General features: G+C 44.1%; 1 pseudogene; it reads left to right on the forward strand.

The window, feature by feature from the left end:
- Positions 1-13,071: 13,071 nt before the first annotated feature.
- On the forward strand, positions 13,072-13,189 carry LOC126199894 (5S ribosomal RNA; annotated as a pseudogene).
- The last annotated feature ends 8,249 nt before the right edge of the window (positions 13,190-21,438 follow it).

The following is a 21,438-nucleotide window of genomic DNA, read 5'->3' on the forward strand; positions in this document are numbered from 1 at the left end:
GACTGACTAATCGGAGGTCTGTACACTCGTTATAATACATCGCGCGTTCAGGTATCACTGCGCGATTGTGATCCGCGAGGAGAAAAGGTTCTACGTTAGCAGTAATCTCATTGGCTGCATTACATATTAATACGCAAATCGGTGGAAGCAGAATTTGGTCCGTCTCTAAGGTAGCGCCATCTCGTAGTGCAGAGACGGACGAGCGCTGCGCCTCCGCTGTTGTGCTTAGCGGGGCGCGCTCTAGTGGAAAAGTCATGTACACGCTGACTACGCGGAACTATGTACACAACAATATCTTTATACAAGTAGCGCAAGTTGTCCTGTAGATTAAGCCAACCGAACAAAGTCACCCCTCAAAAAAAGGTGAACTTATATTTACATAACATCAAATATTATAGCAAATACTTAAACTAATAATAAATTATCAGAACCTAATAAAAACGCGAATGTTAGGAAAAAAATTTGGAAGTGTTAAGACGTGAACTACAGCCCGAACAAAATCTCATTATTGGTCAGATACACTACTCATTACGATAAACAAACAACACACTCCAGGTATTTAATCATATTGTATACCGCTTGCTACAAACGTTAATCGTAAGTAATTATGCTACTAATTGACATTTAATTACGACAAATTGTACCAAGGACAATGCGTTTTGGGTGGACCTTCAGTGTGTCGCTGCCTTCAAATAGCCTACTCTCATAATACGGAAGTTATAATAATTCTTTTGCCACGAATACGATGTTTCTCATCATTTTATTGGAACGAATCACACAACTAACAATGGGTTTTCAGTGATTCTCAATTTACTGGTGCTCAGCAACAGCGTATATACATATAAGCTTGAAATGAATTCCAATATGGCCCCTCACAACTCTGTACTGAAGGGAGACGGCGTGCGTGTGACGTAGGTAGCGTTGTGCCATCTCATTGGTCAACGCTCAGACGCACGCTCAGAATATCTGAGCGTTGAGCGTGCCGAGTTCCTGACGTCATAGCGTGGAATAGCACGTTCGGGAGTCTTTCCAAACGTGCAGAGCAATATCTGGCGTGTCAGATATTCTGAGCGTGCGTCTGAGCGTTGACCAATTAGATGGCACAACGCCACCTACGTCACAAGCACGCTGTCAAATAATGAGAAACATCATATTCGTGTCAAAAGAATTTTTGTAACTTGCGTATTATGAGAGTAGGCTATTTGAAGACAGCGACACACTGAAGATCCACCCCAAACGCATTGTTCTTGGTACAATTTATTATAATTAAATTTCAATTAGTAACATATCTACGATTATGGTTTTCAGCAAGGGGTAATGTAATATGGTAAGTTGTAAGTGGTGTGACGTTGGTTTAGCGTAATGAGTAGCGTTCCTCTCTTGTTTTGATGTTCAATGAGGTGGTGGTTCGCGTCTTGGCGCTTCCAAATTTTTGTTTCCTAACATTCGCATTTTTATTAGCTTCTGATACTTTATTATTAGTTTAATATAAGTATATACTATAATATTTGATGTTATGTAAATATTTGTTCACTTTGTTTTGAGGGGTAACTGTTCGATTGGCTTAATGTACAGGACAGCTTGCGCTACTTGTATAAAGACATTTTGCTCCTTTTTCTTTTACGCTTCGTAATTCAGTTGTTCCAAAGATTTTGCTACTGGCTAGGAACAGTGATCAAGTAAGACTGACCTTGGGGTTTTACTAAAATGTGAGAATGATGAAATAATGTTTATCTTAATGCTGAGAAGTATTCCAAATTTGCAACGCACTGTTTGTAATGGAACTGTGTCCTTACTGATTGAACATGGTACTTTCCTTTTCATGGACGATGGAGGAAATGTGCGTTTTAATAGAGCTAACGTGGGAATTTTACGCGCACCCGTTGAGTAAACAGTGTGATTTACGAACTAGAAACATCCCTCAACTGCCGCTGGAATGCTTTGCGATCGTGTATACCACGTTGCGGCCCACATACCGTATGCACAAGTCTCATCGTTCGTGAGCGTTCAGCAGCACGTTGAACTCGGGCAGGCTCCACGTTAACGTTTGACAGCACGGTCCGTGTGCCGACGGCTTGAGCAGATAAGCGGCACGCGGCAACAGACTGCTAGGCGTCGCTGTGGCTGCCAGCACGTAGGATCGCCAGAACGGTGGGAAAGACACCAGTTTGTACATGTCAGAATGGTATCAGGAGCTCCAGTGGTATCCGGGGTGTTTTTCCTGCTCATAAAATGAGAAATTCCTGAGTTTCATTCCCAAGAGCTACCAGTAAAGCCTAGTTTACACGATGACACTAGGTTGCAGGCAACTGCGTTACCGACCACTGCGCATGCGCGCCGCGCGGTTGCGCAACTCGTCGGTCAAACTAAACAGTTTCAGAGTGTTCCAACTTCGGAGACACTAGATGCATGACTTTCGAGATTGTGTGTTCGTAGAGTGTAGACAAACTAAAATATGAAGTGGGGAACGGAGAATAAACTGAAATATGAAGTGAGGAACGGAGAATAACGTTTGCTTTTTGGATATCTATGTTTTGCATAGGTCTTTGTGAGATATCAGTGATATTGATTACAAAAATATGGGCCAGTCAGTGTGGCCGAGCGGTTCTAGGCTCTTCAGTCTGCATCCGCGCGACCGCACCGGTCGTAGGTTCGAATCTAGCCTCGGGCATGGATGTGTGTCATGTCCTTAGGTTAGTTAGCTTTAAATAGTTCTAAGTTCTAGGGGACTGAGGAGCTCAGATGTTAAGTCCCATAGTGCTCAGACCCATTTGAACCATTTTTACAAAAATAAGCAACATATTGCTGCGCCAGAGACCGTCACGTGCGATCAGAACATCTGAGCTGTAGGACAAAATTTATTGAATTAGGAACACAAATACAATTGAATTAAGAAAAATACAAGAAAATGTAATTATTGCTGTAGACATGCTCTTGGCTGCATGACTAAAATCCCATCCTTTCGAGCTGGCTTTTTTTTTTTTTTAAATAGGAATATTGTTGACAGGAGGGAAGGCTACGCAGATCAAGAAGCTACATTCCTTATCTAATATTTATCTATTTAAAACGTCGCAGCAGTGCTCCCCGTTCACATATGTTTGAATTTTGAAATATTGCCACTATAATTCTATCTTCAAGAGAGTAGTTTGCAAACCATTCTCTACTTAATGCAGCCTGCTTGAAATAATTACTGCAGTTAATGTTAATGATTACAACTGTTAATAATTATTGGCGTTAATGAAAAAGCGTCATAACGAACTAAAACCGCATCTTATAGCATGCCGAGTGTTCTCGATTGTAATGCATGCAATGTGATATGTAATTTCAGTTCTGCTGACAGTGCTTCATGCATTACAATATCTTTATTCCTTATAGCATAATTAACTATATAGAAGAAACGTTAACAGATGGTTCAAATGGCTCCGAGCACTATGGGACCCAACTTCTGAGGTCATCAGTCTCCTAGAACTTAGACCTATTTAAACCTAACTAACCTAAGGACATCACACACATCCATGCCCGAGGGAGGATTCGAACCTGCGACCGTAGCGGTCGCGCGGTTTCAGAGTGTAGCGCCTAGAACCGCTCGGCCACCCCAGCCGTCCAAACGTTAACAGTTCTGGTGACATTCTAAGATGATTAAAAAACAACTTCTTGGGTCTTCCATTACAAATTATTTCAGCAAGGATGCTGAGCAACCGAGCTGACGTCTTTTATTCACCCAGTCATGGGTCGAAACACGCTTATCGTTTTTTATTTGCAGCGATTCCACGCAACAAGCTTTAACTCCGTAACAAGTCGTGCGACGTGCAGCTGCCAAAACTTTCATTTCAGACACGACTCAGGAACCACAAAACGACGAAACTGTAGTGTATACTGGTTTCGCCGTGTCTACAGTCAAACATGAAACCATTTGCGTGCAACTCATTCTACTCAACGAGTGGCGCAACACGATGTCGTCGTGTAAACTGGGCTTAAGGGGTACAATATGCAGAAAAACTGGCTACAGTCGCAGAGTCAACAGACATGGCACGTATGATGATGTTTGGGTTGTGGGGCGTTCAACTACGGGGTCATCAGCGACCGTACAAAGTCCCACTTTTTACGCAGCCCAATCTTTATACACAGTCCAGTCTATCCACTGTCACAAATAATGATGAAATGGTGAGGACAACACAAACACCCAGTCCCCAGGCAGAGAAAATACCCAACTCGGCCGCGAATCGAATCCAGGACCCCGTGATCCAGAGGCAGCAACAATAGCCACTAGACCACGAGATGCACATGGTACGGGAACATCGTTCCACCCTCAATAGAGAGGACTGTTGAACACGTCCAGAGGCTAAGGAAGCTGGCAGGCAAGAGGGCGACCCGCTGCTGCGCCCGCTATTTCGCCGACCCTCTTTCGTACCTCACGTGACGGCACCCGATCCTCCCATTGGGTAGATTGTGGCGTCTCAGAAATACCATGGTGACGTACCTAGGTCAGAGATATATCGTGTGAGCCGGCCACACTGTGGAGTAGCTTACGTAACTGCACTCCGCTAGTCGCTGGAAGACCGCTGTAGAAATACTGAGCCATATTGCCTCTACAGCCGTCTATAGTAGCGAAAGAGTTGCCGGTGGACGATTTTGTGCAGGAACCGGTCTCTAGTTTATGTACCATTAATGTTCGATGGGATTCATGTTGGGCAACTTGGATGGGCAAATCATTCGCTCGAATTCTCCAGAATATTCTGACGTGGCATATTGTCATTCATAAAAATTCCTCCGTTGTTTGGGAATATGAAGTCCCTGAATGGCCAAATATGGCAATCCAAGTAGCCGAACATAACCATTTCTAGTCAATGATTGGTTCAGTTGGAGCAGAGAACCCCGTCCATTACATGTACAAAACAGCCCTCCCCGTGATGGAGCCATAGTGCCTTTCTGACAACCTGGATCCATGGCTTCGTGAAATCTACGCCACAGTCGAATCCTACCATCATCTCCTACCAACTGACATCGGGACTCATCTGACCAGGCCACGGTTTTCCGGTCGTCGTAGGTCCAACCGATTTGGTCACAAGCCCTGGAGAGGCGCTGCAGGCGTTGTCGTACTATTAACAGTCACTCGCGTCGGTTGTTTACTGCCATAGCCCATTAACGCTACATTTAACCTCATTGTCCTAACGGATAAGCTCGTCGTAGCCCGCCTCCGGTAGCTGAGTGGTCAGCGCGACAGACTGTCAATCCTAAGGGCCCGGGTTCGAGTCCAAGCTGGGTCGGAGATTTTCTCCGCTCAGGGACTGGGTGTTGTGCTGTCCTAATCATCATCATTTCATCCCCATCGACGCGCAAGTCGCCGAAGTGGCGTCAAATGGAAACACTTGCACCAGGCGAGCAGTCTACCCGACAGGAGGTCCTCGTCACACGACATTAGCTCGTCGTACGCTCTGCGGTTATTTCACGCAACGCTGCTTGTCTTTTAACACTGACGACTCTACGCAAACACCGCTGCACTCGGTCGTGAAGGCCGTCGGTGAGAGGTAACGCCTTAAATATGGTACCTCTCCACACTCCTGAACTTGGTGGTACCACATAGTAGTTTCTAAAACATCACACCTAATTCATTCCGACGTGATTCAACACTGAAAGCATTCTCCCACTCTTTATTATCATTCACGAGTCAGCCTGTTGCTGTTGCTGGAGTTAGACCGACCGGCTCTCTGTACTGTGGCACCAACCAAGTCCAGCGTGTCTACTTATAATGCAGGAAGCACACACGCCGTTGGGTCTCAGATCTGCTCCTGCAGCTATCAGCCTTCACGATGTCTCCTGACGTAGCCCTTACTGTCTTGGTAGTACCGCAGGAATGCGAAATAACCTGCTCCAAAATCAACTATCACTTGCACTTTTTGTCGCTATGTACCGCCCATGGTCGTGTACTCGGCACCACCACTGATATGCTGAAGATGGAGACAGCTGCTTGCCTGCATCATGCCCTTCCCTTCCTCTCTGCTGGAATGTTACACTGAGTGAGGCTAGCCCCTCTCACAATTATTTCTCGCTTCCCACGCCCGGGTTTCCGGGTTTGATTCCCGGAGGGGTTAGGGATTTTCTCTGCCTCGTGATGACTGGGTGTTGTGTGACGTCCTTAGGTTAGTTAGGTTTAAGTAATTCTAAGTTCTAGGGGACTGATGACCATAGATGTTAAGTCCCATAGTGCTCAGAGCCATTTGAACCATTTTGAATCACAATAATTTAACACACTTGTTGTCTGAAACCAAATGTCGACAAGCTGTGCTCCACAGCAACGACGGCATCGCATCAGTAATATAAATCAATAGAGCCACTTTCTTTCCTAGTTTTGTGGCACTAGAGTGGCCAAACTTAGTTAACGTGTAGAAACTAATTGTCCGCGTACTATTGGCATTGTCAACATCGTCATTTTGCCACTTCAAAGGATTTCTCCATTAATTAGGTACCCTACTAACTGCAAAGGAGCCTGTAAATTCTTGATTTAAACTGTAATTTCTGAATCATTCCCTGCCCCATAAACGGCTCCTGCAGAAGGGGGAGGTGTGTTGGTGGTAAGAATTCAGGTTGACTGGGTTGTCGAGAGGCTTAATGGACCTTTTTTTTCATTTCATTTTGTTCTTGTGACTCTGGTATTGCATCTTATAATGGAACAGTTTTACACGCACTTAGCCGCGTGGACAGCATTCCCACATCGGGTACTGGTGACTGGTAACTGAGGGATTGAGGGATCCGTTGTGGTGCCGCTCTGCCAGCCAATCGGAGGGCTAGAAACGGTCACGTGGGGGACATAGAACGGGCTGGCGAGGGTGCACCCACACCGCTGGATCGCTCTTTTGCCTACGAGATCTCCTCCCCACCAGCAGCGATTCCCAGATCCACATCTCAGGCACCATCTCCTCAGCCTGGCTGCGGCAGCCTACTGTCACCGCAGATCACATCACCTGTGCAGTCACTAGCAGTAATATTTGGAGCCAAAAACTACAGTAGTGACAACTGTTCGTCTGGTTATGGATTTATTCTGAGAACATCCCTGACAAACAAGGCCTCTCACATCGCATATCCTACCTAACTCGGTGGAACCTGCACACCATGCTGCTTTGCAGTCAAACTCACTGAGTCTTAATGCCCATTTCGTTGGACTGCCTAACGGGTCCTTCAACCCTAATAACCACTTCAGAGCAGCTTGATCGGTCGCCACATTAAACATCTCCCCATAAAGGTGACACCGAGATACATCGACCCTTGTGTGAGGCTAAACATTTCACCCTCTGTGGTCGAATAGTTACTCCCGGCTCTTTTGTCACGGTTCAAAGCAATAGGGTATTCTTCACTATTGATCTCCCGACTCTGAACACACCTGAGCGCATGATTAAATGCATTGCAGGACAAAACTAACGCTGGACTCGACGTCAAGACAGTATTCACCTCTTCGAAAGCCCCTGACGTTTCTCCGTTCGCGCCAGTTTCACACCTTTTCTCAACAGCTGTATGAGAGGTCGCGCTATATCAGCGAACCCGCATATGAACTTCCTATAATAGTTCGAGAATCTGCAGTTCCTTACTCACCTTTCCCACTTGAAAATCTCACACTTCTTGTACCAGCTTTAGGTCCATTCTCACTCCAACTTTGCTAATGATATGCGCCAAGTGACTTACATACTCTAATGCGTAATGACATTTCTCCATACTCAACGTCAGATGTGCGGCATAAGATTCCTGAACTGTTTCCCCCAGACATTGTCTACGTTCTGCCAATGTCCTTTGAGGACACACTCATTTCGTCCAGGTAAAATTGGTTAGGCTTCAACCTGTTCAGCACTCCGTCCAACAAACGCTGGAACATTACAGGAGGATTCTCCAGTCTGAACGGTATCCTCAGATATTGGCAATGGCCTGGGGTTAACGGAAAAGCTGTCTTCGGTTTGTCCTCCATAACCACCTCCAACAGATAGTAGCCACTTCTTAAATTCATAGTACAGAAATACCGGCACTGTCCGCAGTTATTAATGGTCTCTGTCAAGACTGAAGAGACGAATAAAATCTGTACAAAGACTGGGATTTATTTATTTTTGCTTTACGCGTCTAGTTCCGGAGGACCAAATTGAAAAGTAAATCTCCGAGGTCATGGAACTTGTCAGTACATGAAATTACAACAGAAAAGCAATTACTGATAAAATAAAATATTTGTGAATCCAAAAAACGACAAGCCACAAGTTTATGTAAACGCAGTCAACAATATAACACAGGAACCAGCTTAATTTTTAAAGGATTTCCCCGATAGAACCATAGAGAAACTCTTGAGTTTAGATTTGAAAGAGCATGGATTACTGCTAAGATTTTTGAATTCTTGTGGTAGCTTATTGAAAATGGACGCGGCAGTGTAATGCACGCCTTTCCGCATAAGACTCATGGAAATGCGACCCAAATGTAGATTGAATTTCTGCCTAGTATTAACTGAGTGAAAGCTGCTAATTATTTGGAGTAATCTGATAATGTTAGCAAGAAAGTATATATATATATATATATATATATATATATATATATATATATATATATATATATATATATATATATTGAGAGGCCATTGTCGGAATACCCAGGCGTCGACAAGAGGTTAGCGAGCTTACATCACTTATTGCCTGAACCGCTCATTTCTGAGCCAAAAATAACGTTTCAGAATGGGAAGTGTTACCTCAAAATAAGCAAAGTAGACTACCTTTCGTGACGAACTATCACGTACTCCAGATACTTTTCAATTATTAAAAATAGTAGCATTAAGTTTTTGAACACGATCCCGAAAGAGTGCTTGACACCACAATTTATATACAGGGTGGTCCATTGATCGTGACCGGGCCAAATATCTAACGAAATAAGCGTCAAACGAAAAAACTACAAAAAACGAAACTTGTCTGGCTTGAAGGGGGAAACCAGATGGCGCTATGGTTGGCCCGCTAGATGGCGCTGCCATAGGTCCAACGGATATCAACTGCGTTTTTTTTAAATAGCAAGTCCCATTTTTTATTACATATTCGTGTAGTACGTAAAGAAATATGAATGTTTTAGTTGGACCACTCTTTTCGCTTTGTGATAGATGGCGCTGTAATAGTCACAAACATATGGCTCACAATTTTAGACGAACAGTTGGTAACAGGTACGTTTTTTAAATTAAAATACAGAGCGTAGGTACGTTTGAACATTTTATTTCGGTTGTTCCAATGTGGTACATGTACGTTTGTGAACTTATCATTTCTGAGAACCCATGCTGTTACAGCGTGATTACCTGTAAATACCACATTAATGCAATAAATGCTCAAAATGATGTCCGTCAACCTCAATGCGTGTGGCAATAAGTGTAACGACATTCCTCTCAACAGCGAGTAGTTCGCCTTCCATACATAATGTTCGCACGTGCATTGACAAAGCGCTGACGCATGTTGCCAGGCGTTGTCGGTGGATCAAATTGTAAATATCCTTCAACTTTCCCCACAGAAAGAAATCCAGGGACGTCAGATTCGGTGAATGTGCGGGCCATGGTATAGTGCTTCGACGACCACCACCTGTCATGAAATATGCTATTCAATACCGCTTCAACCGCACGCGAGCTATGTGCCGGACATCCATCGTGTTTGAAGTACATCTCCATTGTGTCATGCAGTAAAACATCTTGTAGTAAAATCGGTAGAACATTACGTAGGAAATCAGCATACATTGTACCATTTAGATTGCCATCGATAAAATGGGGGCCAATTATCCTTCCTCCCATAATGCCGCACCATACATTAACCCGCCAATATCGCTGATGTTCCACTTGTCGCAAGCCATCGTGGATTTTCCGTTGCCCAATAGTGCATATTACGCTGGTTTAGGTTACCGCTGTTGGTGAATGACGCTTCGTCGCTGAATGCAACGCGTGCAAAAAATCTGTCATCGTCCCGTTATTTCTCTTGTGCCCAATGGCAGAACTGTACACGACGTTCAAAGTCCTCGCCATGCAATTCCTGGTGCATAGAAATATTGTACGGGTTCAATCGATGTTGATGTAGCATTCTCAACACCGACGTTTTTGAGATTGCCAATCCTCGGGCAGTTTGTCTGCTATTGATGTGCGGATTAGCCGCGACAACAGCTGAAACACCTACTTGGGCAACATCATTTGTTGCAGCTCGTGGCTTAACGTTTCACATGTGGTTCGACACCTCCTGTTTCCTTAAATAACGTAACTATCCGGCGAACGGTCTGGAAACTTGGATGATGTCGTCCAGGATACCGAGCAGCATACGTAGCACACGCCCGTTAGGCATTTTGGTCACAATAGCCATACATCAACACGATATCGACCTCTTCCGCAATTGATAAACGGTCCATTTTAACACGGGTAATGTATCACGAACCAAATACCGTCCGCACTGGCGGAATGTTCGTGATACCACATACTTAAACGTTTGTGACTATAGCAGTGCCATCTATCACAAAGCGAAAAAAGTGGTCCAACTAAAACATTCATATTTCTTTACGTACTACACGAATATGTAATAAAAATGGGGGTTCCTATTTAAAAATCGCAGTTGATATCAGTTTGACTCATGGCAGCGCCATCTTGCGGGCCAACCATAGCGCCATGTGGTTTCCCCCTTCAAGCTAGACGAGTTTCGTTCTTTGTAGTTTTCTCGTTTGATGCTTATTTCGTGAGATATTTGGCCCGGTCACTATCAATGGACCATCCTGTATATATCTGAACGCGTAGAAATATGAACTGTTGACTTTCACTAAATCTATGCCCATTTTCTGAAATTAAAACATCAGGTGTTGTTGAACTGTGTGTTAGAAGCTGAGTCTTAATTTGATTTAGCGTTAATTTTCTACAAGCCATGAACTTATGTCTTGAACTGCACTGTTTGAAACACTGCCAACGTCATGCACAGCACCCTTTACTACAAAGCTAGTGTCATTAGCAAACATAACTATTTAACAAAATAGCTGTAATACTAGAGGGCAAATCATATATATAAATAATTTACAGAAATGGCCCCAGCACTGATCCCTGGGGCTCCGCTCATTTAACCACGCCCCACTCGGACCACACATCATAGCCATTCACACTATAGTGAGGAATGACCTTTTTATTTCTGTTATTAAAGCAAGAAGTGGACCAATTGAGAGCTGTTTCCCGTTTTCCATAATGATCCAAGTTGTGGAGCAATATTTTGTGGACGACACAATCAGACGCCTTATTTAAATCAAAAAAGATGTCTAGCGTTCGGATGCCTTTGTTTGATCATCAAGTATCTCGAACCCCGTGTCTCTTGTTCACTAGGGAGACTGAAAAATGGAGTACCAGCTACTTCATTCTGCCTTTGTCAGCACCTTTAAAAATATTCCCAAAGATTCTGGCATGCGACCATATTCGTTCTTTGTTTAACATGCAACAGACCTCAACTCCCACAAGCTCAACTAAATTTAGCTCAGTCACCTCCACTAGTCCATCGCTGTAAATCCCTCATACCCATCCACTCCCAGTTTCCCTTTCTCATTCATTCATTTCGCCCAACTCACAGTCATTACCTCTTTGTGTCTCTCTAACTCTCACTGGCCTTGTCTCAAAGCCACAGTCCCCATCTCTGCCCTATCACTATAGTCTCCTTTCACTGTCACTATTTCCCTCTTGCTCTCTTTTACTGCTAATATCTCATTCCTTCGTCTCTACTGCTGCTGTCTCTTCTCACTACCACTATCTCCCATTTCCATCTTCTCATTATTATATACTCTGCCTTATACTCACTGGCTCTCACCCATTTCCTTTTCCTTCTTATCTTTATCTCTAACCTCTCCCCTGTTACTGTGTCGTTCACGCTTTTCCTAGCACTGTTCTTTCACTGTCAACTATATTCCACTGACACTGTGCCCCTCTCTTTCTTTCACACTGCCAGTATCTCCTTCACTTTCTGCAACGCAGCCACTGTCTACTATCTTCCAATATTTAGTACTTTTCCGTCCTTTTGCCACTGCCACTGTCTTTTCCTCTTCCAGCATAAAAAAGGGTGGGCATTTTCGGATGCCAAAACCTTTGGAAAAATTTTTAAAGCTACTAAGGAAAGCAGAATGAAGCACCTGTTACTTTTAAATAAACAGTAAGATATTTGCGTTTCTTGTGGTCTGCTAGGAGCATTTTTCCGCTGGTTCCCTTCTTTTCCCCGTTGTAGCGGGGCATGTAACTCATATGATATGAAATATAGTGGTCAGTAACAGATACATAATTATTTATATGAAATGGAAATAACGCAAAACTAATTTTATACCACAGACGGAATTTTACGTGCAAATAATTTTGCATGTGCTTCAGTGCCACAACATGGGGTTCCCAGATGATAACGCAGAGACTTTGCAGCATATTTCTCACAGCTATGTCACTTTATAAACTACGTTTTCACATCACACCGGATTTTACGTGCGTATGTTACGTGTACACTAGGATAGCTTTGAACCTCTGTATCTCGGAAACGGAAAAAGATATGACGAAAATTTTCAACGTCGTTCAAGATCGCGATCTTAGACATATTGTTGTTGTGGTCTTCAGTCCAGAGACTGGTTTGATGCAGCTCTCCATCCTACTCTATCCTGTGCAAGGTTCTTCATCTCCCAGTATCTACTGCAACCTACATCCTTCTCAATCCGTTAAGTGTATTCATCACTTCGTCTCCCTCTACAATTTTTACAATATGCCCTAACAACCGATCCCTTCTTCTAGTCACGTTATGCCAGAAATTTCTCTTCTCCCCAATTCTATTCAATACGTCCTCATTAGTTACGTGACCTATCCATCTAATCTTCAGCATTCTTCTGTAGCACAACATTTCGAAAGCTTCTATTCACTTATTGCCCAACTATTTATCGTCTATATTTCACTTCCGTACATGGATACACCCCATACAAATACTTTCAGAAACGACTTCCTGACACTTAAATCTATACTCGTTAACAAATTTCTCTGCTTCAGAAACGCTTTCCTTGCCATTGCCAGCGTACATTTTATATCCTCTCTACTTCGAACATGGCAACGGCCTTGCCGCAGTGGATACACCGGTTCCCGTGAGATCACAGAAGTTAAGCGCTGTCGGGCATGGCCGGCACTTGGATGGGTGACCATCCAGGCCGCCATGTGTTGTTGCCATTTTTCGGGGTGCACTCAGCCTCGTGATGGCAATTGAGGAGCTACTCGACCGAATAGTAGCGGCTCCGGTCAAAGAAAACCATCCAAACGACCGGGAGAGGGGTGTGCTGACCACGCGCCCCTCCTATCCGCATCCTCAACTGAGGATGACACGGCGGTCGGATGGTCCCGAAGGGCCACTTGTGGCCTGAAGACGGAGACGGAGAGTACTTCGAACATCATTAGTTATTTTGCTCACCAAATAGCAAAACTCATCTACTATTTTACGTGTCCCATTTCCTAATCTAGTTCCCTCAGCATCACCTGATTTAATTCGACTATATTCCTTTATCCTCGTATTGCTTTTGTTGATGTTCATCTTATATCCTCCTTTCAAGACACTGTCCATTCCATTCAAGTGCTCTTCCAGGTCCTTTACTGTCTCTGACAGAATTACAATGTCATCGGCGAACCACAAAGTTTTTATTTCTTCTCCATGGATTTCAATTCCTACTCCGAATTTTTCTTTTGTTTCCCTTACTGCTTGCTCAATATAAAGATTGAACAACATCGGGGATAGGCTACAACCCTGTCTCACTCCCTTCCCAACAACTGATTCCCTTTCATGCCCCTCAACTCTTATAACTGCCATTTGGTTTCTATACAAATTGTAAATAGCCTTTCGCTCCCTGTATTTTACCCCTGTCACCTTCAGAATTTTAAAGAGAGTATTCCAATCAACATTGTCAAAAGCTTACTCTAAGTCTACAAATGCTAGAAACGTAGGTTTGCCTTTCCTTAATCTAGCTTCTAAGATAAGTCGTAGGGTCAGTATTGCCTCACGTGTTCCAGCATTTCTACGGAAACCAAACTGATCTTCCCCGAGATCGGCTTCTACCAGTTTTTTCATTCGTCTGTAAAGAATTCGTGTCAGTATTTTACACCCGTGACTTATTAAACTGATAGTTCGGTAATTCTCACATCTGTCAACACCTGCTTTCTTTGGGATTGGAATTATTATATTCTTCTTGAAGTCTGAGGGTATTTCGCCTGTCTCATACATCTTGCTCACCAGATGGTAGAGTTTTGTCAGGAATGGTTCTCCCAAGGCTATCAGTAGTTCTAATGGAATGTTGTCTACTCCTGGGGCCTTTTTTCGACTTAGGTCTTTCAGTGCTCTGTCAATCTCTTCACGCAGTATATATCTCCCATTTCATTTTCATCTACATACTCTTCCATTTCCATACTATTGTCCCCAGGTACATCACCCTTGTATAGACCCTCTGTATACTCCTTCCACCTTTCTGCTTTCCCTTCTTTGCTTAGAACTGAGTTTCCATCTCAGCTCTTGATATTCATATAAGTGGTTCTCTATTCTCCAAAGGTTTCTCTAATTTTCCAGTAGGCAGGATCTATCTTACCCCTAGCGATATATGCCTCTACATCCTTACGTATGTCCTCTAGCCATCCTTGATTTTGCACTTCCTGCCGGTCTCATATGAGACGTTTGTATTCCTTTTTGTCTGCTTCATTTACTGCATTTTTATATTTTCTCCTTTCATGAACTAAATTCAATATTTCTTCTGTTACCCAAGTATTTCTACTAGCCCTCGTCTGTTTACCTACTTGATCCTCTGCTGCCTTCACTATTTCATATCTTCAAGCTCTGAAACTCTCTACAACATCTGGTTCTGTTAGTTTATCCAGGTCCCATTTCCTTAAATTCCCGCCTTTTTGCAGTTTCTTCAGTTTTAAACTGCAGTTCATGACCAATACATTGTGGTCAGAGTCCACATCTGCCCCTGGAAATGTCTTACAATTTAAAACTGGTTCGTAAATCTCTGTCTTACCATTATATAATCTGTCTGAAAACTTCTAGTATCTCCAGGCCTCTTCCATGTATACAAACTTCTTTCATGATTCTTGAACCATGTGTTAGCTATGATTAAGTTTTGCTCTGTGCAAAATTCTACCATGTGGCTTCCTCTTTCATTCCTTACCCCCATTCCATATTCGCCTACTACGTTTCCTTCTCTTCCTTTTCCTACTACCAAATTCCAGTCACCCATGACTATCAAATTTTCGTCTCCCTTCACTATCTGAATAATTTCTTTTATCTCACCATACATTTCATCAATCCCTTCATCATCTGCGGAGCTAGTTGGCATATAAACTTGTACTACTGTGGTAGGCGTGGGCTTCGTATCTATTTTGGCTACAATAATGCGTTCACTATGCTGTTTGTAGTAGCTTACCCGAATTCCTATTTTTTATTCATTATTAAGCCTACTCCTGCATTACCCCTATTAGATTTTTGTACTTATAACCCTGTTTTCACCAGACCAGAAGTCCTGTTCCTCCTGCCACCGAACTTCACAAATTCCCACTATATCCAGCTTTAACCTATCCATTTCCCTTTTTAAATTTTCTAACCTACCTGCCCGATTAAGGGATTTGACATTCCACGCTCCGATCCGTAGAACGCCAGTTTTCTTTCTCCGATAACGACGTCCTCCTGAGTAGTCCCCGCCCGGTGATCCGAATGGGGGACTATTTTACCTCCGGAATATTTTATCCAAGAGAACGCCATCATCATTTAACCATACAGTAAAGCTGCAAGTCCACGGGAAAAACTACGGCTGTAGTTTCCCCTTGCTTTCAGCCGTTCGCAGTACCAGCATAGCAAGGCCGTTTAGGTTAGTGTTACAAGGCCAGATCAGTCAATCATCCAGACTGTTGCCCCTGCAACAATGTTTGTCTGGCCTCTCAACTGATACCCCTCGGTTGTGGTTGCACCTACGGTACGGGTATCTGTATCGCTGAGGCATGCAAGCCTCCCCTCCAACGGCAAGGTCCATGGTTCATCGGGGGGTATCTTAGACATAGACGGTAAAAATTACAGCCATTTGGCATGCATAGCTGTCTCGGAATCCGCAGACTGGTTTTGGCATTAAGAAACTACTTTTTGGGGTGTTTCCCAATAAGGAATAAAGATTGTTGGAAACGAGTGTATGTCCTTCAAGATAAACCCCTAGGGAATATACCATTAAAATTTGGACAGTTTGCTGCGGTTATTTATTAATTAGGATTCACACCATACCGGATCTTGCGTGTAGGAGTAGGGTAACTTCGAACCTCTGAGTTGTATCGAGGCATTCGCAAGCATGTCCAATACCCCGTGATCATGTACTGCGTGAAGTTCACGTGATCTTCCCCCTCGCCTTCTAAAACATAATGAACGATGTGTTCAATCAACCACATAACGAAGGAAGACTCTGGGTGCAATATTATCTCCGTAGTGTATACTCTCTCAGAAGATCGAGTAATGAAGGCCATTGGGTCCTAATCCAAGACCAACTTGGTATATGACCTCCACAAGTAAAGCGATGTCGAATCGTATCTGTAGACGTATAACGACTACATAAATCCATGTCGCTAAGGCCAATGCGGGAAAGTCGCCCGTTTGTTGGAATCAAGCTATTTACTTCATTATACCACGTCGACGCTACGCTCATCGGCAAAATCGGACGATTGACAGTGAACCATACTGTCGTCCAGGTTGTTTGCGGTGATTTTCTCTCAGCGAGGTTCGGGCAAGAGACCGATTCCTAACGAGTCTTGAGGAATTTCATGGCAAGGACCGATCTCCATAAAATGTCAGCACCTAAATAGCTCATCAGAAGATGGAAGTCACGGCGGACTTTTAAGTTATAATTTATGCGACCAACATCACTAGGGGGTTCAAGACTAACAGAGAAATAAACGAGAGTTGAATGTGTGGGTTTCTTGATTCTTCATCAAAACAGTACGTCGCACATATAGTATCTGCGTCTTCCTTCGTATATCAGCCAGGCCCAACCTCCTCAAACGAGGCTTCGTGACCACCTCATACCTTAAGCGAACGATATATTTTTTCCATAAGAAACAATCAGACAATTTTTGTAGTTTCCTCGCCATCATCTAGGGAAGCGGATAAATTTTATCCATGTAATAAGCCTTGCATAGCAGATATGTATACAGTATTCAAACTTTCTGGAGCAGAGTAAGAGAACGCCTTTCATGTTCTAGTATCACTCCATGAATTTTTTTTTTTCCGCAACAGGCATCCAGTTGATCGTCGCCATTTTGAATGGACAACGATCACTGGTGATACAACCGTATGCAGATCGGTTGCAGTAGACCATGAAACAACCGCCTCATCAAAACCTCGTAAAGGAAGACGCCTGCATTTACCTTCATCAAGTAGGCACCTGAAATCCGACAATAATCATCGATTATAGCAGTTAGCCGAATATTTCTGCAGGATTGCGGAGTAGAACCATCACGTCATCCGCGTATGCACGACCAGCTATAGTCCCTCGGGAAAGCGTCCAAGCGAGCATGTGTGGCCGAGCGGTTCTAGGCGCTTCAGTCTGGAACCACGCGACCGCTACTGTCGCAGGTTCGAATCCGGCCTCTGGCATGGATGTGTGTGATGTCCTTAGGCTAGTCAGGTTTAAGTAGTTCTTAGGGGACTGATGACCTCAGATGTTAAGTCCCGCCGGCCGCGGTGGTCCAGCGGTTCTGGCGCTGCAGTCCGGAACCGCGGGACTGCTACGGTCGCAGGTTCGAATCCTGCCTCGGGCATGGGTGTGTGTGATGTCCTTAGGTTAGTTAGGTTTAAGTAGTTCTAAGTTCTAGGGGACTTATGACCTAAGATGTTGAGTCCCATAGTGCTCAGAGCCATTTGAACCACTTTTTTGTTAAGTCCCATAGTGATCAGAGCCATTTTGAAAGCGGCCAACCTTTCAGCTGGGATGCTAGCATCCGAAGTAGAGGCTCGAGAGACCACAAAAGCAAGTCATTGCCTTCCTTGAGGCACTCCCCAAGGGATATTTAACATGGGCGTCAGCTGGCCATTAACAACCACATTAGCTGAAATACCCGTAAACAGATTTGAGAGCACTCGCCGTGTGTGAACAGTTAAACCAACTGCCTCCAGAATCCGAAGCAAAAATTCGTGATTAACACGCTCAAATGCCTTGTCAAAGTCTAGAAAACAAGGGCACTAGGGACGGACGTTACAACAGGAACCGAAACCAGGTCACGATGCTCGACTATAGGGTAAGGATGGTACGACTGGGTATGCAGCTTTGACGTTTTGCAACGATCGTCTCCATCACAGATGACATCCTACTATTACCTGCCCTCGCCACAGTCTTATAATCAAGGCTTAACAAAGTAAGTGGCTGAACGCTATCAGAAACAGACGGTCGAGGGCGGTTCTGGATTAAACTATGAACGCGGTTGGCACTGCTCTTCCCTTCAAAAGGGGCGTAAAGGTAGAACCCAACAGCGGCCAAAAGCGAACGTAAAATTCCGTGGTAAGTCCGTCCATACCTGGGGAATTTTGAGAAGGCGATCCCACAATAAGTTTGTAAACTTCCTCTGGCTGAAACGCAACTAAGAGCGTTTCATTATGTTCAGGTGTAATTGTGGTATCGAAGATGGTGACTAGTGGATCGTAAAATGGTTTCACTGGACTCATCGATGTCGTAGATGTCTACGTAGTGTTCTACATCTACATCCATACTCCGCAAGCCACCTGACGGTGTATGGCGGAGGGTACTTTGAGTACCTCTATCCGTTCTCCCTTCTATTCCAGTCTCGTATTGTTCGTGGAAAGAAGGATTGTCGGTATGCTTCTGTGTGGGCTCTAATCCCTCTGATTTTATCCTCATGGTCTCTTCGCGAGATGACGTAGGAGGTAGCAATATACTGCTTGACTCGTCGGTGAAGGTATGTTCTCGAAACTTTAACAAAAGCCCGTACCGAGCTACTGAGCGTCTCTCCTGCAGAGTCTTCCACCGGAGTTTATCTATCATCTCTGTACCGCTTTCGCGATTACTAAATGATCCTGTAAAGAAGCGCGCTGCTCTCCGTTGGATCTTCTCTAACTCTTCTATCAACCCTATCTGGTAAGGATCCCACACTGCTGAGCAGTATTCAAGCAGTGGGCGAAGAAGCGTACTGTAACCTACTTCCTTTGTTTTCGGATTGCATTTCCTTAGGATTCTTTCACTGAATCTCAGTCTGGCATCTGCTTTACTGACGATCAACTTTATATGATCATTCCATTTTAAATCGCTCCTAATGCGTACTCCCAGATAATTATGTCATTAATTGCTTCCAGTTGCTGACCTGCTATTTTGTAGTTAAATGATATGGGATCTTTCATTCTATGTATTCGCAGCACATTACACTTGTCTATATTGAGATTCAATTGCCATTCCCTGCACCATGCGTCAATTCGCTGCAGATCCTCCTGCATTTCAGTACAATTTTCCATTATTAGAACCTCTCGATACACCACAGCATCATCCGGAAAAAGCCTGTGAACTTCCGATGTCATCCACAAGGTCACTTATGTATATTCTGAATAGCAACGGCCCTATGACACTCCCCTGCGGCACACCTGGAATCACTCTTACTTCGGAAGACTTCTCTCCATTGAGAATGACATGCTGCGTTCTGTTATCTAGGAACTCTTCAATCCAATCACACAAATGGTCTGATTGTCCATATGCTCTTACTTTGTTCATTAAACGACTGTGGGGAACTGTATCGAACGCCTTGCGGAAGTCAAGAAACACGGATCTACCTGGAAACCCGTGTCTATGTCACTCTGAGTCTCGTGGTCGAACAGCGCGAGCTGGGTTTCACACGACCGTCTTTTTCGAAACCCATGCTGATTCCTACAGAGTAGATTTCTAGTCTCCAGAAAAGTCATTATACTTGAACATAGTACGTTTTCCTAAATTCTACAACTGATCGACGTTAGAGATATAGGTCTATAGTTCTGCACATCTGTTCGACGTCCCTTCTTGAACACGGGGATGACCTGTGCCCTTTTCCAATCCTTTGGAACGCTACGCTCTTCTAGAGACCTACGGTACACCTCTGCAAGAAGGGGGGGGGGGGGCAAGTTCCTTCGTGTACTCTGTGTAAAATCGAACTGGTATCCCATCACGTCCAGCGGCCTTTCCTCTTTTGAGCGATTTTGTTTCTCTATCCCTCTGTCGTCTATTTCGATATCTACCATTTTGTCATCTGTGCGACAATCTAGAGAAGGAACTACAGTGCAGTCTTCCTCTGTGAAACAGCTTTAGAAAAAGACATTTACTATTTCGGCCTTTAGTCTGTCATCCTCTGTTTCAGTACCATTTTGTTCACAGAGTGTCTGGACATTTTGTTTTGATCCACCTACTGCTTTGACATAAGACTAAAATTTCTTAGGATTTTCTGCCAAGTCAGTACATAGAACTTTACTTACGAATTCATTGAACGCCTCTCGCATAGCCCTCCTCACACTACATTTCGTAATTTTTGTTTGTCTGCTAGGCTTTGGCTATGTTTATGTTTGCTGTGAAGTTCCCTTTGCTTCCGCACCAGTTTTCTAACTCGGTTGTTGTCCCACGGTGGCTCTTTTCCATCTCTTACGATCTTGCTTGGTGTAAGACACGCCCTATATCAGCTTGTTCCATTACGATACGTCCATTATTCGTCGTGAGAGACGAGTCTGATGTCGAAGCAGATGATATATGAAAGACAGTTAATGTATCACCAATGAACGTCGCTTGGATCGCATTTTGAGACCTCCCATTTGTATTCTCTACAAGGTCAATAATTTTTCCTTTGCACGCCTAACATCCGCAATTCGCTGAGGGACGTGATCCGCAGCGCCATAAAGGAGTCAATATGTCGTTCAGAAATTGTCATCCATCGGAAGGCTGAACACTCGAATAATTGGGTAGTCAATTTCAGCAAGCCGACCGCGGTGGCCGAGAGGTTCTAGGCGCTTCAGTCCAGAATCGCGCGACTGCTACCGTCGCAGGTTCGAATCCTGCCTCAGGCATGGATGTGCGCGGTGTCCTTACGTTATTTTGGTTTAAGTAGTTCTAGGTCTAGGGGACTGATGACCTCCAAAGTTAAGTCCCATAGTGCTTAGAGCCATTTGAACCAATTTCAGCATCGGCGAGTGACACCTTACTAAAGGAACGTTCATGACGCTTGAACTGGACTTGAGAACCATGTGCCCGCATCTCGTGGTCGTGCGGTAGCGTTCTCGCTTCCCACGCCCGGGTTCCCGGGTTCGATTCCCGGCGGGGGTCAGGGATTTTCTCTGCCTCGTGATGGCTGGGTGTTGTGTGCTGTCCTTAGGTTAGTTAGGTTTAAGTAGTTCTAAGTTCTAGGGGACTTATGACCACAGCAGTTGAGTCCCATAGTGCTCA

This window comes from Schistocerca nitens, chromosome 8 (genome assembly GCF_023898315.1).
Source record: "Schistocerca nitens isolate TAMUIC-IGC-003100 chromosome 8, iqSchNite1.1, whole genome shotgun sequence".
NCBI classification, from domain to species: Eukaryota; Metazoa; Arthropoda; class Insecta; order Orthoptera; family Acrididae; genus Schistocerca; species Schistocerca nitens.